At 35.7% G+C, this 19,422-nt stretch overlaps 1 protein-coding gene and 1 long non-coding RNA gene across 3 annotated transcripts in view; one reads left to right on the top strand and one right to left on the bottom strand.

Annotated features, from left to right (window-relative positions):
- LOC102471472 (cGMP-dependent protein kinase 1-like) overlaps window positions 1-19,422 on the top strand; it is a gene marked incomplete at its 5' end in the record, with an annotated part of 641,417 nt that overhangs the window by 193,655 nt on the left and 428,340 nt on the right. The window lies entirely within an intron of this gene.
- LOC102469626 (uncharacterized) overlaps window positions 1-19,422 on the bottom strand; it is a 75,200-nt gene that overhangs the window by 20,162 nt on the left and 35,616 nt on the right. For both annotated transcript variants that reach the window (XR_335837.1, XR_335836.1), the window contains exons 7-9: window positions 11,087-11,250; window positions 1,266-1,321; window positions 44-174 (exon numbers count right to left, since the gene is read on the bottom strand). This is a non-coding gene — a long non-coding RNA (uncharacterized LOC102469626). The remainder of the gene's footprint in view (window positions 1-43; window positions 175-1,265; window positions 1,322-11,086; window positions 11,251-19,422) is intronic.

Below are 19,422 nucleotides of genomic sequence, written 5' to 3' on the forward strand. Positions count from 1 at the left end.
ATCATTAAATTTTGTTTCAGGTATGTGTATGTAAAGTACTTACGGATAATATATTTCCTACTGTGAATCTTGGCTTAAATGCTTGAAAGTAATTCGTTGAAGGCCAGAGAGCAGGTGTTACAAGTTTTTCCCTTGCATCAGAATCCCAGGCTGCGTGTAATATTTAAGTAAAAGCTAGCATGTTAGGAAAAAAAAAGAGTTTGCTATAAACAGTTGCCACATTTGATTTTAAAGAATAGATAGGTTATTTTTAGGATGTAATGGGAAAATGCTATCATTCAAATATTTTGTCTGTTGGAAACTGTGTGGTTGGGAGTTATGTAAAAAAGGATTTTGAAAAACAGGCTGAATTTTTTCCAATGCTTTTGTGAGTATGTAGAAATGCACACCCATCAGAACCAAGTACACATTGCTTTGGGAATTGAAGGCTCAGAAAGCAAACTTCGCTTTCTTCTCTCTTAAAATTATCATCCATGCAAATCATTGCTTATTTGGGGCAGCCAGGTTAATCTGATCTATCTGTACTCCCCTACTGAGTTGATATTTTCCTTCACTGTGAGGTGTTTTCTAATTACTTTGTGAAGAAATGTTTTAAATTGAGAGTAAAATGGAGTGCAGAGTTATGCTTGTAAGCTGAAAATGTGCTCTCTTTAATGGTTGAGATGGGGCTGACTTCTCTGTATAGAGGTCTCTGATTGTGCTATGACTATTCTATGCCTGTTTACCCAGGTCTTTCCTTGCTGGTGAAATCCCTTTGGAATATGGCGAGTTCATAATGTCAGGAGTAAATGTTTTCCTTTTAAACAGTTGTTTTCTCTTGTTTCCATTGTAGGAGTTATACTTGGAGTCTTGGCATTTTCCACTATTGCTAGCCTTTATAAGGTTCCTTCTTTTCCAGATTATCTCCAATTAAATAGATCTTATTTTTGCGTTCATTTAGTCTTCATGTTTAGTTTTTTTTTTTTTTTTTTTCTTTCACTAGATTTGGAACACTGTTATTTAGAGTTGATCAGCAAATGATTCTGGCTAGCAGACTACCTTTAGGTTTGAGTAGAGATGCTAAGATTCCAATTTTTGCAAGTCAGACGTAGCAAAACCTGACTCAATTCACAGTGGACTAGAGTGAAGGTCTAGAGGCAGATGCTCACATATTTATAAAAATAATTCCCTTTCAGTAATTCCCTTCCAGCTTTCTTTTGTCCATGTCCTATTTTCTACCCTAAGAGGGGAAAAAAAAAATAGGTCAGTATCATAGTAATACTAACCTGATGATGATAGTTGACTTATTCTTTGTGAGCACATCCGCACCGCTTCAGTTTAGCTGAAGGAAAGAGAAGGCAAGGGAAAATATAAGTTAATCATTACAAACTGAAAAACACACATAAATCAAGTTGGATAAATTAAAATTCAGATAAAGTACATGCACACATGGCATAAAATCACGCTTTTGTTTTCTTATTTTTAACAGAGAAATAGGTCTATACAATGAAAAAGTGACAGTGTAACCATGATAATAGATGACAACTGACCCCTTCTTTATGGGCATAGGAGGGTTCAGTGTGGTCTGTGGCAAAAGAGTATGCAAGCCTCCCAGACCAGCCATTGCACTCAGTTCTAGCAGATGGTTTTCATTTAGAAAGTCAGGCCTGGTGGTTTTAGATTTTTGTTGTTGTTCAGGAGAAGCCAAATCCAGATTTTTGACATGAAATCTGGCTTATAAATGTTGGCTAATTTTTTTTTGGACACTATGCAGGCCAAACAAAATTTACTTCTAAGCTTACTTGGCCTGTTGGTGGTCAGTTGGTGACCCCCTAGCTGTAGGTTTTCCAACAAGAACAGATGGAACTTTTTCAGTGCTAATGATATTAGTAGTTTAGAGGTGCTGTGGAACCCCGTTTTTGAGGAGGTAATACCTTCAGGTCTTGATTCAATAAAAGTGGATTGGTTATCAATCTGTGGTGGTTTAGAGAATGCAAAGACTTCTGTGGTTGGCCACATATCACTTAGACTGGAGAAGGGAGGACATACAATTTCAGTATGAATGAAATATGGGATTCAATAGAGGATTTTTTAAAAACCCTATGTGAGTGATAAACTTTACCTAGATATTAGAAAAGCTTCAGAGAGGAAGTAGCTCTGAAATATTAAATAGATTTTGATAGGAAAGGAAGAGGGGGCTTTCCAAGGGTAGAGGAAAGTATAAGTATCTTTAGAGTTATACTGTTGACTTTGATCTGTCTTAAAATGGTGTATTATTGGAATGATTGACAAGTAGACTACCTGAGCACATGAAATTGGTACCAACGGAAGGAAGACCTTGAACATCAGTCTACAGATCTGAGATTCGATGATATAATTAGGGGGAGCCATTCAAGAATTAGACCAGGGAAGAGAGAAAAACTTAAATGATCTGATTCATGTGTTCTTGTCCCAAATGCTAGACTGGGTCCCCTTACAGGGATTGAAAGGTTGCTCTGGGAGTGATGGTGGAGGAATGGAATGGTTAAAAATATACACCCTATTGATACTAGTTAGGAAGCTGCATGGTTTCTGGAGGCACCAACAGTTCTTAAGAATCAGATTTGTATTATTTATAGTAAATTACATCTTTGTGATTTCCAGATGAGACTATAAACATTGTTCAGGAGTCTCTCAGAAAATTTGGCCATTTAACTAGTGTGAAGAACATAGAAGCCTATTTGCATTTGGGTTTTGTGCAGAGAATATTTTACCACTATTAGAAGCCACTAATAGAGGTCATGAAAACAGAAATTAGATGGAATTAGTTTGAAATAGGCAGCAAAGAAATGCGATAACCTTAATTATTTTAACAAAAAAAGTTTAAATTGCATGAAGTTGCCACAATATGAAAATAGAATGAAAATACATGTAAACGTAGGTTATTAAAAGCATAATTTTTAAATGTTAAAACATTTATGCAAAGTAAAGTAAAAAAATTCACAATCGTAAGAAAATTGTCTCATATTAAAAGAAAAATAAAAGTCTAACCCATGATGTAGTGGTTAAAGTGGCTGGATCCCATGTGGCCAACTGCATAGTTTAAGTCTCGACCTGATAGAGTGGGAAATGGCCCATGTAAGTGTGCATGCATGCCCAACATCCCCAAAGGAGGGAGAAAGAGAGGATAAGGGATTGTGGCATGACCATGTCCATGTGCTTTTTTACTTTCTCACTTTCCCTCTGTCTTTCATTTCCTCTTCATTGAGTAAACATGCCCTCTTGAATATTAAAAAAAAAAAAGAATAAATCAAGATTTAGGGGGCATATTTTTTCTTCCTAAAATGCCAGTAGTCAAAATTCACTTGTGGGTAATGTGCCATACAAGGCACCTGTTGGTCAGTGCTTGAGAGCTGGTCAAGAAAAACCAACCATTGTGCCAAATTCTAAATAGATAAAAAATGTTCTAGACAGATGGCCATTTTGACACAATTGGCATAAACAATGTATGAACTGATGTGAATTGCTTTAACACATTACTTGTGTCTTCCAAGAAACTCCGTGTAGAATGCGTGTGACTCTTGTTCATCTACTCAACAGTAATTATGGATCTAAATTAATCACTTGGTTTATCACTTGCCAATTGCTCAATCTGGCCTCTCTAGCTACTTTAGAGACAAGCAAACAATTTAGTTAAACAATATTAAATAAATAGTCCAAGTTCTTAATAAAGAGGATAAAAATGACAAATCTTCAGTTTTGAGTCTTTTGCATAGTTAATAGAGCTATGCAAAATTAAATTGCTATTAGGCTATTGAAATACATTCATCATTAAACCAAGAGGTGATTTATTTTGAAGTAAGTAAATCAGGGGTACTATGGTAATACTTAACAATTACGGTGAAATTCATTAAGTCATGAATGAATGAAAAACTTCTATTTGGTGGTGTAGACTTTTCTTGTCTTTTCTTTTCTTTTTTTTGGAAACCATAAGCTGCTTTAGTTTTTTTTTATAGAAGGTAATAGGTTTATTTTATTTTATTTTTACCAGAGGACATGTGAGAGAAAAAGCATGATCCAGTGGGGCATGATCATGCTGCAATCAATAGTTTTTTCTTGAATGTTTCATTTTTCATTCTGTCGGGATTTGGGCATGCACAGACATGCTCTGTGTCAGGATTTGAACCATGATTGGCCATGTGGGATCCAGCTCCCTATGCACAGCTCTTAACCACTGCACCACAGGGCCAGCCCAGAAATAGAATTTAAACATATTAGTTTGTATTTTTTTTTTTTTTACAATCTCATGCTTCTTGGCTTGTAAATATATTTGACAATTGATTTTAAAAGAAGAAAATCAACACTACCCAGAACTTTGGAGACCTTGGCCTTTGCTTTTAGCTTCTCTAATAGCTATATTCAAAACTAAGAATATTGGCTCTCTGTAATCAATTCTATAAATTAACAGGATTAAATTAACAGGATTAGAGACATATTGGGGTTCTATTCATCATATAATCGGTTATTCAGGTTGTGTTTTTTTTATTTATAGTGCTCAGTATTGGAATTGAAAGCACAAGAGTAAGTTGACTGATGTTAAACGTCTCCTCTGTAAGAACACATCTATGTCTGTGAGAATGCATCAAATACTATGCCTGGTACAGGATGATACTTAAAAATTACTTGATTAGCTAATTTTCCTAGGCCATCCCAAGAGCTTTCAGTGACTTGAATGTTTCACGTAGGATGATAGGCTTTGGGGCAACAGGGTAAGATTTGCAAAGGCTGCTCTGAGGTAAATAGGAAAGGCTTTTCACTTGACCAACTGCTCAGCCACAACCAAAAGATATATTTTTCTCATTCCTAGCTAATTTGTTTTGCTTTAGTATGTTATATTGTTCTAATCATGTTGCCTCTTCTTAAACACTATTTTCACATGTATCAAAGGTTTTGATGTGTTAAGGGAGCAAAGTGGGAAAACAGTATAATCTACTTGATAATTATCCTTGAGTCATTCTCTTTGTGGAAAGATTTGAATATAAAAAATAAGATGATCACTGCTAAATTTTAAAGTAACAGCTAATGGAATTGGATTTAAATTGCCTACTTTAGTGGCTGGACAGTTTGTGATGACATAATATGGTACTCCATATTTCAGGCTTTCCCTTCTGAAAACCTTCTTCAAAAACGTGACTGTTAGCCTAGGCCCTTGCAAATAAGAAATAATAAAAGTAGTTGAGTTGAATGGGTAGGGAAGGTAAAAAGAGATCACTGATGTGTCTAGAAATAATCATTGTGGGTCTTTCTCCTATCAAATGAACATTTAACGTTTTAGAGTCACAACTGGCAACTCTATTAGCTAGTATTAATAAACTTTTTATAAAGTTGAAATTTTTGTAGTAAACATAGCCTGGCCTTGCTGGATGCCTGTTTCTGAAAAATTGACTAGCAATGTTTTACTATATTAGATTTAGATATTCTGTTTCCATTTTGGAATCTCTTATTTTCTTAGAGTAATAATGGATGTCTCTTGCTCTTTTTTTATTTGTTTTGTGGGTGACATTTTGGTCTTAGGGTGCATGGACTCACCAATGAGGGAGAGAAAGAGAGAGAGAGATATAGACAGTGAGAGAGTGAGAAATTACTCCCCAGGGATGATGGCCACGCCCCAATTTCTTCTCCCCCATTCTCCTCCCAGGATCTTGTGTATACACGCATACATGCCTGGTGCAAGTTTTAAACCACTGGGTCTGGGATTTGAACCATGGTTGGCCATGTGGGAGTCCAGTGATGTAACTGTTATGCCATCTGCTGGTCCCATCTCTTTCTTTTGTTAATCTCAGACATAAGTACATGGCCCAAGCAATCCACATAGTGGGAAGAGTCTCCTACATGAATGAGCAAGTGCTGTATAGAGCTTGGTAAGCAGGTAACAGAGAGGTGCCTCAACTACATAAAGCAGTCATAAAGAAAGATGTATTGTTAATATTTTGATATTTGATATGTGATTAAATTTTGTTCTTATTTATTCATGAAATCATTAGTGTGCCAAATGCTCCAGTCTAACAACTGTTTTTTTTTTTTTTTTTTTTTTGAGAGAGAGATTTTTCTTATAGAGCATGTTCGCCTACCAGAGTCAGAGACAGTGAAACAGAAAATGAGAAATCATCCCCCAGGTGGGAAGGCCATGCCACAATTCTTTCTCTTCCATTCTCCTCTTGGGATCTTGGGCGTGTACACACAAGTGCCTGGCATGAGTGTCAAGTTGCCAGGTCCAGGGCTCGAAATGTGGTTGACAATGTTGGGAGTCCATTGCCTTACTCACTATGCCACAAACAGAAGTATGACGTGGATTGTTCTGGTTTCAAGCTATCTCTGATTTTTATGTACTTTCTTTGCCTACCATCCTTGGAAGGCAGACAGATAATCAAGCAATTCTTTGTTATAATACAAAGACAAAGCAGAAGTACTACGATGACAATGAGATGTGCAGGGCAGCCAGCCTCTGGTTGGAATAGAGACATGGAGACAACAAGGAAGCAGAAAGTCATCGCTTTTCAGTTCAGTTAGTTAATTCGAAAAAGTGTCACACTGAAAACATTATTTCCCAATTAGCTAAAAATGGGAAGAAGAGAATCAGCTAACTAGTAAAGGTGAAAAAGAAGTGCCTAACTTGGTTCATCAGGACAGACGAGGGCATGACACTTCTAAGAAGATTGCACTTTCTCCCAAAGAGTAACAGCTGTTGTTGTACACCACAGAGCTAAGAAGGTAAACTGTGGTCGACCCGAGGCACTGTAATCCTTTTTCAAGGAATTGCTTTGTTTTTATTTTTAAGCAGTGTGCTTTCTAAATAATGTTAACATATTTTAGAATAGGGTAGATGAAAATCGAAGATATTTATACGTCATATATGAAATAAGACATGGGAAAGAAAGGCTGGTGTGAGACAGGATTAACCAGTTAGCTTTCTCATTTGTCCCGGTGCAGCTATGAATGATGTTTTTTTCTTAGAGAAAATAAAAATGCTTACAGAAAAATGTCAAAGCCATCTGACTATGTTTTTAGACTCTCTCTGGTGATTTAAGACTAAGATTTTATTTTATTTTTCTTTAAGTAATTGGGTCCTTCGAGTTTAGGAAGTGAGGTTTTAGGATGCTTTCAAATGAATGGTTCAATTTCCCATGGAGATTTGAAACTTCGAAGGCCTTTGACATTGCGCTTAGTAAATCTGCAGTAGGTGTTTGTACCTCTTTCTACATTTGATCAGAATAAGAGACGTGGTCGTGAAATATTGGGTTGTCGGGAAAGTCATGACACATCTTTTCACAGGAAAATAGAAAAATACATCATGACTTTTCTGACAACCCCATTAAATGTATGTCTCTCTGAATACATGTTTCCCTTTCATAGTTGTCATATGTCATCCTTTTGGTTTGTTTGATGAATTTATACAAAGTTTTGTTACCATAAATAGACCGTCAGGTTAGGCAAATGCATGCCATATGTTGTCAAAGTGTAGATGAAGGATATGGGCAAAGAAAAAACATGACAAAAGAATCAGATAATCAGAAAAAAAAAAAAAACTCTACATAATCCTGCTATCTGGGTAAATGAAACAGTCATATAGTCATCAATGACTTTCAGGGGTTTTTTAGTTATATTTTTCTGGTGTAGTGTTCCAGAAGGGGCTTTTATTTATTTTTCTGGTGTAATGGTCTAGATATGGTGAAAGAGAAGACAGCATTAAACATTGAGTTATACTCAGGGTTTTCTAGCAGATTGAGGTCTGCTCCCAAGAGTTTAAAAGTAGAGAACATCACCACTGTCACCATGTCAATTAATTGTTCTGAGTTCGCTTTCAATGGTGGGCTGTCCAGACAAAGTAATCAGATAAGAATTTAGCAGATTCTTAGGTGATGAATATATCAGTCTGCAGTGAGGTCATAGATTATGATAAAGGACTCTCATCTTCTCCAGGAGATGAGAACATTTCTGATTGAATCTGTGCTGGAGACTCTAGGTGATGTGATTCCGTTGTGGTTTTTGGAGCCCTAAACAGTTCTCAGGTTGGCAGTCTCTTGTCATATCAAACCACCTGAGTTTTTGGACACACTGGACATTTTTTCTTCTTAAGCAATCTCCACATGATTTTCTTCTAGATAGATCTGCTTGCTTCCCACCACTTTTTTTTTTTTTACTGATCTCTGCACATCTTTTAAATGGGGACAAATTCTATCTTCTCCCAAATATTTTTTCCCCGGAGGTGTTCCATCCTGTAACTTTCTTCTTCAGAAACTCGCCTCTTCTCTTTTAACAATTGGCTTAGATTGTTTAACAGCAGCACCCATAGTGCAGAGGTTAAGTGCTGGGCATAGACAGCTGGATTCCACACAGTCTACCACAATTTGAATCCCAGCCCAGGCAACTTAAGAAACACAAAGGTGCATGAGCATGCATGCCCAAAATTGGGGGAGCAAGGGAGCTTTCTCTTTCTCTGGTGAGCACACATACCCCCTGGCAAAAAAAAAAAAAAAAAAAACAGTCAGAAAAACAAATTGTTTTCCTTAAATATTAAGCCATAAGCTGTCTAAGGGCAAGAAGAGGAATATTTGCATTCCATTCTTTCAGTAAATCAGTAATAATAATAGGTAGCATTTATTGAGCAGTTATCCTGCCATTTACTTTGTTCTCCGTTTTATATAACTTATTTATGCCTCAAAAGTGTTTTTACAAAGTCTATGTTTATCCTACTTACTCATAAACTGAAGCATACATGTGATGTTGTATAAAAGAATTGGTACATGAACCCAGAAAATCTAACTTGGAAGTCTACACTCCCCACATCGTTATATTGCATTTAGGTAATCACCAAAAAAAGTACAAATAAAAAAGTTTTATTTCTAAAGCCAAACAATAGGAATACTCATAACTTCCTGTAAAGTTATAGGTTACATGAAAAAGTAATCTTTAATATTAGCACATTGATTCCACAAGTGCACAATTCAGAATAAATCTATTTTTATATACTTTTATGTGAAAGATTGTCAGGAATATGAAGACTGGGAAAGAAAGACTTTTAGCATCACTAGTCTTCTAGGAGATAAGTAAATAGCTTTATTGGACCTACCACTTAAGAAGTCACCTTCTCATTTTTTGGGCAAGGGCATATGAATTAATACACATTTCTGCGAGGTGTCCCACTAAGTTTTCAAGGCCCACTGGTAGACCACAGAGTAGTAAAATTTTATATACATTGCTGTCTTACAATAATTTTAAGACTTTTCTTAGAATTTGAATCTAATGACTACATAGATAATATTTTGGCCATTTTTTATTACAAAACAAGGACAGGGGACCAGCAATTGGCTTAATAGTTATGTCACTGGACTCCCATGTAGTTGACCACAGTTTGAGTCCTGGATCCAGTGTCTTGAACTCACGCCAGGCGTGTGTGTGTGCGTGCCCGCCCAAGATCCCAAGAGGAGAATGGAAGAGAAGGGATTGCAGGGTGGCCATCTCCCCGGGGTGTAATTCTCGTTTTCTGTCTCTCTCTCTCTCTCTCTCTCTCTTTCTGGCGAGCGTATGTGCCCTATAGCAAAAACCTCTCAAAAAACAAAACAAACAAACAACAACAAAAAAAACAAGGACAAAACCCAGGTGTCTGTATTTCACCTAAGAATAATGAATACTAGGCTGTGTTATGACAAAAGGCTTTGTGGAACATAAATAAATAGATAGATAGATAGATAGATAGATAGATAGATAGATAGATAGATAGCTATCACAATGGGACCAGACAGAACTTACTGATTAAAACCAAGGGCTATCTGGGAAAGTTGGATTTCTGTCAGACCCTGAAAGAATTAGTTATCTTTTATCAAAATTGTATTTTGAGCTCTCTGAATTTATAAGAAAAAATACTGTTTCTGATACTAAAGTAATCCCTATTCTTATCTTAAATCTCTGTTTTCTAATATTGCTAGGTTCCCCCCACCCCTTTTAAGTTATCAGTTAATTTATTCTGGTAAGAAAGCTCAGGGATTTCTGAAGTACTGAGATGTAATGATGAAAACGTTATCATTATTATTTTAATTATCAACTGTTCGTGCTTGAGTCAAAAAAGTAACCAATGAAATGTTAATTTTTGGATACTCCAACTTCTAGTCATAGGTGTAATATTTGAACATATGTCACCAGTGTTTTTATCCAACAGTATGTTTAACCATGAAAATGTTTCCTGTCAATGGTATTTTACTAATAATTATTAATTATTTTTATTCTGATAAAAAATAGATCTAATGCCAGAAAGATTTGGTCCCAATGTAAAAAAACTTAGTTATCCTAAGACCTACTGCTTTTCTTCTTTCTGAATTCCTGTGCATCGTTAAGGACTTTTTAAATTAAATATTTTGATTTTTTTTTTTTTAACTCACCAGAGGGTGACATGCTTACCAGACAGAAAAGAAAGAAATCATTCCTCATGGGATATGGTCACACCACAGTTCTTCTTCCTCCATTTCTCTATCCTGTCAGAATTTGTGCCATGCAAGCACATGTGCCCAGTGTATTTTTTAAGCTACCTGGGCTGAGATTCAAACCTCTGTTAGCCCTGTGAAATCCAGTTCCCAAAACAGAGCACTTAACCCTGCACTATGGAGCTGTCCAGATATTTTAAATTTCTGACATTTGAGAAAATCACACATACTCTCTGAAGCTTCTATACATTTGGTGGCTATTTTTCTAACTTGATATCTAAGGCAAGTAAAATTTATATTTGGAAGCTTGACATAACTAGATTCAACTGGGGAAGAAATAATTAATTGGCCTGGAGGGTGGAGGTTCTCCTGCTCAGTGCTTGGGTTAATAAAAGCTTGCTTTGGAGTCAAAGCAAACCCTAGTACATTTGACTGCAACTGTTTGCTTTTTTTTTTTTTTTTTTTTAATCTCCAAAGATTTGGTTATTGAAGTAGTTCTGCAGCTTTTTTAAATGCTACTGACAAAAACAAAACAAATATAAAACAAAAACAAAACACAACGTTTTCATTTCAGAGACTTTCAAACATGCACAAAAAAGAAATAATCAATGAAATCCCATGTCTGATCACGCAGTATCAACAGTCATTACCCAATAGTGGCTGGGCCTGCTCCAACCACATTTTCTTCCTTTCCACTTCTCATTTTGCTTTGAAACGTACCCTAGATAGTACATCAACTCATTAGTACATTTTTGGGTTCTTGTCTTTAAAAGGTAAGTTTTCTTTTATCCCCATATTGGTCACAATATGACATCTAAAATAAAAAAAAAAAAAAGAAAATCTTAAAGTCATCAAATTTTCAATCAGTGAATTTCTAGTTATCTCAAAATTTGTGATGTAGTTTAACATGTTCTTCTAAACTGCCTTTGTATTTTTTTCCTTCCTTCCTTCCTTCCTTCCTTCCTTCCTTCCTTCCTTCCCCCCCCCCCGTCCTCTCTCTTCATTTTCGTTTAGGGAGAGATTTTTGCTATACGGCACGTGCACTTGCCAGAGAGAAAGAAAGTGAAAAATCAGTCCCCAGCAGGGATGGCCACACCATTATCCCTTCTTCATTCTCCTCTCAGGATTTTGGGCATGTGTGCACATGTACCTGGCATGGTTTTCAAGCCACAGGGTCTGGGATTTAAACCGTAGTCAGCCATGTGGGAATCCAGCATCTTTACACCCACACCACCTCCTGTCCCCAATTTTTATATGTTTTAATTCAATTTAGTTCTTATTCTTATTAATGATTAAATTCTTAGTTCTCAAGATTTGATCCTGGTGCTCTTTAACAGCTTTCTTATTCTCGGATATGATAAGATATTCCAGGCTCATCTTGTATATTTCATGATATGCCTGGATCAGTTATTTCCTAATGACCCCACATCCTTTTAGGCTGATATGGTATTTCAAGACCCGTAATCAGAACACTAGGGTTACCTATTACTACTGAGTTGATTATTGTTGCTAATTGTTTTCAGCACATAGAGTTTTAAAATGTGTTTATCTTTTTTCTTACCAACTTCTTTATAAATTTAACATCAATTCTTTGTTCACATAGACTTTTTTTTGCTTATATGACTTGTTTGATCCAGGAAATCTGAAGTAGCTTACATTTTACAAGGATGTTTATTTGCATAGATGAAACGCTTGGTGGATAGCAACAGGATTTCAAGCCATATTAAAATGTTTTATGGTAGCATCTTATGTCTTAAAATTTTATATAAATAAGCAATCTTTGAGTTCAATTTCTTCTGAAAATCCTTTCTAGAAAATATATTTGTGTGCTGGAAAATACACAATAGCTTAATCATGATGTGAATATATTAGTAAATCAAAATCTACTGATGAATTAGTCACCATTTTTCTAATTAGAGTGTGAAATCTTAATTTTTTTGGAGTGTGATTAACTGATAATAACTATGTTATGGTGTTCATGCAAAAACCTGTCTTGATGGGCATTGCAATATAAAAAGATCCAGTTAATAGGCAAAATGAAAACAAAAGACAAACAAGTACTCATTATTTTCCTTTCAAAATGTTCTGAACACCTGAAAAAAATACAACAGTGAAATTTCAGATACATCAATATCAAGATTAGTATTACTAGGTATTAGCTTTTGTATAATTGGCAGCTGAGGAAAAGGAAAAGTTAAATTTAGATATTGCAACTAAGAAATTAGGCAGTTGGTGCACATTATTCTATTTATTTAGAAAAATTAAAATAAAATTGAGCAAGTATTTTATCTGACTTGACTTATATAATATGGATAAAATTGGACCAGACTGTGGGATGGTGGTGGCTAAGGTGGCTGGATCCCTCTCGGTTGACTGTGTGGTTCAAGTCCTGGACCCAGTGGCTTGAAAGACACACCAGGCACATGGGTGTGCATGCCCCAAATCCCAAAAGGTTGGATAAATGGAGGTAAATGGATTGTGGTGTGAGCCATCCTTCGTGAGAATGCTTTCTTGCTTTCCTTCTGTATCTCTGTCTCTCTCTCTCTAGCAATCATAGTTACCTTCTAGCAAATTTTTTAAAAAATCAGCTATTAAGGGGCTAGCAGGTGGTGTGTTGATTAAGGGCGCTGGACTCCCACATGGCTGACCGAGGCTCAAGTCCTAGACGTGGTGTCTTGCTTTCTCACTTTCTCTCTCTCTCTCTGTCCATCTCTGGTCAAATTAAAAAAGAAATTAATTTAATAAACTTAAATAAAACATTTCTTTAAAAAAATCAGTTATTAAGCCTAAATCCTCAAAATTGTCATTTTTCAATAAAGCTGGTAGAAATTACAAGGGGATGGATGTCTGTCACCAGAAGACTAGTAAAATATTTAGAGTATAGCACTAAAAAAATTGATTTAGCCATTAAAAAGAATGAAACAAATCTGTAAGTGCTGCTATGGAAATTGCCAACATTAAATACAGGTGGGTTAGAAACAAGGACCCTAGAACCAGATGTCTGACTTCATGCTAACTCCATTACAGTAACCTTGAGGAAGTTACCTAAACTCTTTACATCTCAGTTTTTCTTAATCTGTAATATAACTAGTATGCTAACATGTAGCTCTGATGGTGGAGATTAACTGACAGTCATGCCTGATACATGATTATCAGAGGCTAGATCTTCTCCCCTTTCTCCTCATTCCTTTATCCTTTTTCTTTTCCCCTTTGTTCTCCTCCATATTTTTACAATCTTCATCATCATTGTCATGCTAAGTGAAGAATAAAAGCTTTACATAATTGTTTCTGAGGCCAGATCTTACTGTATTTATGTTAATGGATATATATTTAAACTTTCATACGTCTATCCGTAAACATTTATGAAAAGATACATTAAAAACAACCAGAGGGACCAGCATGTGGCATGGTGGTTAGGTCACTGGACTCCCACATGTCCAACCATGGTTTGGCCCTGAACCTGTGGCTTGCTTTCTCATCTTTCCTCACTTTCTATCTCTGTCTCTCTCTCGTGTATACCTTATAGCAAATTTTAAAAATTAATAGTAATAAAATAAATATTCAAAAATAAAAAGCAAAAATTATTACCTCTGGAGATGGCCTTGTGACCTAGTCGTTAAGGGAGCTGGAACTGACATGGAGATTCAGGGTTAGAATCTTAACCTGGGACTCCTCTGTGGGAGGAGTGCTTTCAGGGAGTAAGAGAAATAAAGATGTTCTGCTGAGAATTCACCCTACAGACTCCATCCTCGAGTGGTAGAGCTCCCTGTATCCTTCTCTCTGTTTCTTTCTATCTCTATGTCTCTCACTGTCTTCATTTTTAAAATTTTTCTTTTTAAAAATTGTTTTAGGTAAAGTATTTTCTTGGTTCTCAGATCTTCCTTTATCTTGCTAATAATTCCCTTTTCTCCCTCCCATTTAGGAGAGGCAAAAAAGGGCAGGTCTTCCGAAGAAGACTGACTCCTCCATGGGAGCTAAGAGCTAGGGCTTTTGCACAGTGTGCTCGTGCGTCACACAGTTTTCATTTAAAAAATATTTTTGTTGTCTTTCTTTTCTTTTTTCTCTCACTCCTTTTGTTTTCTTATCCTTTCTTTTTTAACCGAATCACTTTGCTGCTCAGCCTCCATACACTGAGTGTCTAGACAGGTCTAAGTCAACCCTAGCCAAACATCCCAATACTATTAGGGTCAGCATATTCCCCAATTCCCACTGAATCTGCCACACAAAGGGAGAAAAATGGAACAGAAAAGATATTGCAGACCACCTCCTCCTGCACACCTCTGAGTGCTCAGATCGAACTCCTAGAAATTAGGAAGAAATGAATAACCCATCAGATGACAAGAAATCACTGGAGAGGCACAAGAGCTATGAGGAACCAAGAAAAGACATCTCCCCAAGGGAGAAGAATAACTCCTCTTTGTCCACAGACAGTACAAGGGAACTCACATTAAAGTCTGATAAAGAATTTAGAATATTCTTAGTGACAAAGCTAACAGAGATGCAAGATAAGAGAGACAATGAACTTCAGAAGAGATGGGAGAAAAGAGCTGATGAGTTCCAGGAGGTGAGGAAGTTCTTGCATGATCTGGAAGAATCAAATGGAACTATTGTAGATGAAGGCTATAATACAGGAAGTCAAAACCTCCCTTGAAAGTATTAAGCAGGCTAGATTATACAGAAAATCAAATCTCAGATGTAGAAAGCAGAATCACTGGACTAGAAAAATCCACCATAAAGAGAGAAAATAGCCCATAAAAATGAGAATAATATGCAAGAAATACTAAATATCATTAAACGTCCAAACATTCAGATAATGGGTCTCCCAGAAGGTGAAGAGACTACTAATAAGGGCATTGATAATACATTCCATGAAATCTTGAAAGAAAACTTTCCAAACCTAGAGAGGCATTCAAAGATCCAGACCCAAGAAATATGAAGGACCTCGAATAGAATCAACCCAAGAAGATGTTCTCCAAGACACATCATAGCCAGATTGAGCAAAACCACAGACAAAGAATACTAAGACTGACAAGAGAAAAATGTCAAGTTAACTACAAAAGATATCCCATCAGGCTTACAGCAAACCTCTCATCGGAAACAATATGAACAAGGAAAGAATGGGAAAATATATTCAAAGTGTTGAGTGAAAACCAATTTTAGCCAAGAATACTATATCCAGCAAGATTATCCTTCATATGGGAAGAGAAAATAAGAACATGCTCAGATAAACAAAGCCTGAAGGAATTTACTGACACCAGACCAGTTCTCCAAGAAGTTCTAAAGGGAGTGCTATATCAGGAAAACTAAAGTCAAACACACAGAAATAATAGTTCAAAAACAACTAACAAAATGGCCAGCTAAGGACAAGTAAAGAATTGAATGCTGTCTTCCAGAATTTAAATGAAAGATCAGACTACAACAGAAGATAGATTATGTACATGAGACTGAACTGGTGAAACAGAATTTTATGACTTTTTACTAAACATTACTGATCTTCTCCTATGCTTTGTTTTCTAGAGTTAAGCATTTTTGTTCTCTCTTGAGTTGTTGATAGGTTCATATACCTACTATTTGAACAGAATCCTAACCTGTTTCCTGGCTTTAAATCTTAAGCAAAGTTCTCTTAACATTTTTTTATTTTGATTTATTAAAGTTAAAACTGCCTTTCTTTAAATTAAATAAATATATGAAAAAAGTACCTAAAATAAAAAGAATGAAAGAATCTCGACCCGGGCAGCTTGAAAAACACAGTGGGTTCATATAGAGTTAACAAAATTAGTACCATAGGCTACTCTTTGGGAACAAAAAATGAAGACAGCATCTATTCTTAGCACAAAGTCATACTAAATAGATAATACTCAATTTGCAAGTTATAAATTATTTTCATTATTTATTATGTTTTGATTCTTATTATTCCACTGTAATATTTCTTGAATGCTAGAGATTTTGTTAGTAAATATATTTAATTTACCAAGGTTCTCATAAAAGAAATACAAAAATGATTATGTTGGTAATGATAATAATAATTGCTAATATTTATTGGGCCCTAATGTTTCAGGTGCTTTTCTAAGACCTATGCATGTGCTACATATTTAATATTCAAAACAAGCCTGTGAAGTTAAATGCTTGCATCCACATCTTACAGATGAGGAAACTGAGGCAGAGAGGAGAAAATGGGAGGTAGAAAGTGGAGATAGGCCCTAAATATAAAACTGAAGTCTGACTGTGGAGTAAAATATAAAAATGGATTCATGCTTCAATGGATAGAGTAAAAGGAGATTATTTTGGACATGAGGGCCTGGAACAAATTTGTATGTTAATAGAATTACCCCAGTGGAAAAGGAGCAATTGAAGACACAAAGGACAGAAATCAGGTATTTTGGGAACAAGAGAGAGCAAGAAGCATTTCAGGATGTAGGAGGCAAGATAGTTCTGGTGAAATCACTAAAGACCTAAGTAACTAGGTTTATCTGTTTACCATTTCTACGTCTCTAATTTCTCATCTGAAAAGAAGAACAGACCTCACTTTAATCACTGAGTTTTCCCAAAATCATTATTCAATGACTATCTAGTTATTCAATAGTATTATTCTCTACTATAATTAGAAAAGTTTGCCAATATCAAGAGGAACCCACTGTTATCCTGATATTTCTCATTATTAATATTTAGGTCATTTGGTTTTCCTGAAGGAAGAGCTCTTGATAATAACAATTTTCAATCCATTTGAAAAGATACATTTAACTGGTACCATATCGTAAATGCTTAATTGCTTAATATTTTAGCATATTGTTTGAAAGCACCCAACCATTTACCTGATTCAATCACTTATAATTACTTGCCATAATGATACATTATATAGTATGTCCCATCAAATGTATCTATTCCAGACTTGAAAGTTCATGTCTTATGCTCAACCATATTTTATCTGTTCTGAAATTATTCTTCTTGGTAATAAAAATCTCTTTTTTCTTTTAGGTTATATTTTAGGAAATCATATTTTCTATTTACATTATTTGTATGTAATGCTTTAATATCTACCAAGATCATTTTAAAACTATGTGATCACTTATGTCCACCATTTATTATTCAGTAAATATGTATTGAGTACTTCCTCTGAGTACAGTCAACTCTTAAGAACTTTGGAGGATATAAGATGAATCATACAAAATCTAACACCTAGAAAGTTTACAGTTTTGGCAGTGAGACAAGATGTGTATTTCTGTCTCCCGTCTCTTCCCCAAGTAGACTTCAAATAAACTGTACATTTTTAATGAAATAGAATTATTTTAAACAGGCTATTCACTCTGAATTTAAGCAGTGGTACCAACTCACCAGCTCATGTAATACTGTATATTGCCTGAATTGCCTGAAATCATAATCAAGTAATGAGAATTTGTTCATAGAGAATATACTGTGGTGTGGTGGTTAAGGCAGGTGGTTTCCATATGGCCAACAGTGTGGTTCTAGTCCCGGACCCAACACCTTAAAAACATGCCAGGCACGTGTGCATACATGTCCAAAATTCCAAGAAGAGATTTGAGGAAAAGGGATTCCAGCATGGCCATCCCTCCTGGGAGTGCTGTCTAGCTTTCTTTCTCTCTGTCTCTCTCAGTGAGTGCACATACTCTATAGCAATGTTAAGCACACACACAGTAAAGAGAAAAGAGTATGTACTTAATTTTAATACAATAGTAATGATACATTGTTTTTTAATTTTTTCATTTTTTCCATAAAAATCAAAGTACTTATTAATCTTCACAGCACCTCTGTGAATAGACAGAATGCAGGTGGTACTAGATTGCTTTTTTTCTTCCAGTCATCTTTTCCTGCTGGACCTAGAGTGACTGAAAATGTCAATATGCCTTATGAATATTTTTCCTTGAACATTTTCTTTGAACTGCCAAGTGGCCTCGAAACTATCAATAAGGATTTTATTTAGTGACATTTAATATTTAATTACAGAAAAGTATTTCACTGTCATTTTTTTTTACCCTTCTCTCCTCAAAAAAGTACAAGTAGCGGAACATGGGCAGAAAACAGAGCAGCTCTGGGCTTTCATCATGCTATATAAAGGAAGTAATTATATTCCAGTAGACACATTTTCTTATATTTGCAGCAAGAATGCTTAATTATCTCTAGAAGTCCTAATTCCTCAACATATGAATTGTTGACCAGGTCTGAGTTTTTGTAGCCACAATTTTGTCCTTTTGCTTCATAATTTTGGGTGTCAGTAGGCAGTAGCCATAGAAAATCTGAGCTGCTACCTTCTTTTTTGAAACCAGTTATTCCCTTGCTTTGTGTATGGAGCCAAAGGAACCTCTAATGAGTCTTTGCTCTCTTAAAGAGAAGAAATAATCACTAGATAGTACATTTATTGTTAATATATTAAGCATTTTGGATGCCTTCTTTGTACAACCAATCTTATTTAAATTAAGCATAATTTATTTTTTTTCCTTTTAAGAGTAATCCCCAAAGCATATTTATAATCATTCTCAGTATAAGATGAACTCTTTAGTTGCTAAGGAACATGCTCGCTGGATTTGTTTCCCCACAGATAAGTATTCCTTCCTGAGCTCTTATTCTGTAGCCAAATTGACAGTTAACTAGGGCACGTTCAGTTAAGAGGAGGACATAACACAAAGGACTGAAAAATTCGAACGTCCAGGAAAGTAAACCATGGATTAGAGCTGTCTGTCCACAAGAAGCAGAAGACATAACCAGGTAGAGCTTGCTCTTTAATTTGCTATATAACTTGCCAGTGCAGAAAGTAACTGGGTGGCCCCTTATTCCAAAATTATTAGGACATTTATTTATTTATTTATTTATTTATTTATTCATTCATTTAGAGAGGTTTTTTTGCTATAGGGCGTGTGCGCTTGCCAGAAAGACAGAGAAAGAAAGAGAGACAGAAAGCGAGAAATCACCCCCAGGGGGATGGCCAGGCCACAATCCCTTCTCCTCCATTCTCTTCTCGGGATCTTGGACA

Source organism: Tupaia chinensis, unplaced genomic scaffold, assembly GCF_000334495.1.
Source record: "Tupaia chinensis unplaced genomic scaffold, TupChi_1.0 Scaffold000546_1, whole genome shotgun sequence".
In the NCBI taxonomy this organism is placed as follows: Eukaryota; Metazoa; Chordata; class Mammalia; order Scandentia; family Tupaiidae; genus Tupaia; species Tupaia belangeri.